At 41.0% G+C, this 2,500-nt stretch overlaps 1 pseudogene; it reads left to right on the top strand.

Annotated features, from left to right (window-relative positions):
• LOC137457960 (28S ribosomal RNA) overlaps window positions 1–2,500 on the top strand; it is an 8,480-nt pseudogene that overhangs the window by 4,096 nt on the left and 1,884 nt on the right.

Below are 2,500 nucleotides of genomic sequence, written 5' to 3'. Positions count from 1 at the left end.
TTGCTGAGAAATTAACAACTAAAACAGCAAAACAGATCAGTGAAAAGAGAAGACTATTAAGAGAAACTGTGGTGCCAGAAAGAGAGAAAACACAAGAGAGCAAGAGCAGGTTAAAAGAGGAGAGGACTGTGATTCCATCTTCTGGTGAAAGGGAGCTGCTAGCCCACTATAAAAAGATTATTAATGAAAAGATGACATCAGGGAAGTTGCCCATCCTTAAAAATACATATAAACAAATAATTGAAGGCAAAACAGACTCATTAAAATTACTCAATGAGGTAGCTCAGGACCAATATTTGTATTTGTTTGAGAAATCAATTGAACAGAAAGTGCCAAAAAAGAGCCAACGTAAACCTCAGCAGAAGAAACCTCAAAAGGAGTGGATGAGAAAAAGAGCCAGAAAGCGTGGAGAATTTCTCCGATTCCAACGCCTCTTCCGCTTAGATCGAGGGAAGTTAGCTAATATGATTCTGGATGAAAAAGACTCTGCGCAATGTGCCATCCCCCTGGAAGAGGTCAGTAACACCTTCAGATCTAGGTGGGAGTCTCAGAACTTATTTCAAGGACTTGGAGCATTCCAGTCTGTGGGGCGGGCGGATAATTCGGCTTTTAAGGAATTGATTACAGAGAAAGAGATCCTTAAGAATATCAAAGACATGAATAAAAAATCGGCACCAGGCCCTGATGGGATCACCCTGAAGGCCCTGCTTAAAATGGATCCAAATTGTGAGGAGATCAAAGAACTATTTAATCTCTGGCTGTTAACTGGCAAAATTCCAGATGTAATAAGGGGATGCCGAACAATCCTAATACCTAAATCGTCAGCGCTCGAATGCCAAAATGATATTAACAACTGGCGGCCAATTACTATTGGTTCCATCATCCTGAGACTCTATTCAAGAATCTTAACTGCGAGGTTGGCAAAGGCGTGTCCCATTAACCCCAGGCAGAGAGGCTTCATTCAATCTTCTGGCTGTGCTGAGAACTTAAAACTATTACAGCTATTAATTAGGAATGCAAAGAAACAAAAGAAACCCCTGGGGGTTGTCTTTGTCGATTTGGCCAAAGCCTTTGATTCAGTGAGCCACACCCACATCCTGGCGGTGCTAAAGCAAAAGGGCCTGGATGACCACATAATAGCATTAATTAAGGACTTCTATCAAAACATCCACACCAGAATCAAAACTAAAGAAGGAGAGTCTGAGTCAATAGGAATCAAAACTGGTGTGAAACAGGGCGATCCCATGTCACCACTCCTCTTTAACCTGTGCATTGACCCTCTGTTATGTAAATTAGAAGAGTGTGGGGAGGGGTTCCAACACGAGAATGGCAAATTAACAGCTCTGGCTTTTGCAGACGACCTGGTCCTGCTGAGTAAGTCCCAATCAGGAATGGAGAAAAATATTGAAATTCTAGAAGCATTTTGTGACTTAACTGGATTAAAAACGCAGGGGGAAAAGTGCCATGGTTTCTTTATTCAACCAACTAAGGACTCTTATACCATCAATGACTGTCCTCCATGGCTTATCAGCGGTACCCCTTTAAACATGATCCACCCGGGTCAGTCAGAGAAATATCTTGGCTTGCAAATCGACCCTTGGGTGGGGATAGTTAAGCCCGAATTGCAGAATAAATTAGAAGTTTGGCTCAATCGCATCGAAAGAGCCCCTTTAAAACCATTTCAAAAATTGGACATGTTAAAAGTGTACACAGTGCCTAGATTGATCTACTTAGCAGACCAGGCAAATGTAAAAGCCACATATCTGGAAGAAATGGATTTAACAATTCGAAATAGGGTGAAAAAATGGTTACATCTCCCAGTTTGTACCTGTGATGGCATCTTGTATTCCAGCACTAAAGATGGAGGCTTAGGCTTAGCCCGATTGGCTGGGTTAATCCCTAGTATCCAAGCTAGAAGATTACACAGATTGGCAAATTCATCAGATGAAGCAGTTAAAACTGTAGTTAAAATTAATAATATTGATAAAGATTATGAAAAATTGTGGATATCAGCAGGGGGAGACAAAGAGAAAATACCATCAATATATAACCCCCAGACAATAATGGTAACTGAATATGGGGGACGGGAGGAATTATCTGAATGGGAAAAACCCGCCCCAAAGAAAATCTTTCCCAAACCTTGCAATTGGAGGAAAAATGAGTTCACCAAATGGACAGCATTGATGTCCCAGGGCATAGGAACTGCAAACTTTGAAAATGATTCCACCAGTAACAATTGGCTTGTGAATTACAAGAACATCCCTTATAGAAAATTAATAACAGCTTTACAATTGAGAGCAAATGTATATCCAACTAGAGAGTTCTTAGCGAGGGGTAGAAATCAGGACCAAAATACAAAATGCCGTCACTGCCAGGCTGAAAATGAGTCAGCTGCTCATATAATTGGGTACTGTCCTGCTGTTCAGGAGGCCAGAATTAGCAGACATAATTATATTTGTAAGATGCTTAGTGAGGAAGCTAAGAGAAAAGATTGGCTTGT

Source organism: Melanerpes formicivorus, unplaced genomic scaffold (genome assembly GCF_026170545.1).
Source record: "Melanerpes formicivorus ecotype bairdi unplaced genomic scaffold, bMelFor1.0.p_v2 SCAF_215, whole genome shotgun sequence".
Classification (NCBI taxonomy): Eukaryota; Metazoa; Chordata; class Aves; order Piciformes; family Picidae; genus Melanerpes; species Melanerpes formicivorus.
Note: the sequence above shows the minus strand (reverse complement) of the source record. Positions and strands in the feature narration are given on the sequence as shown.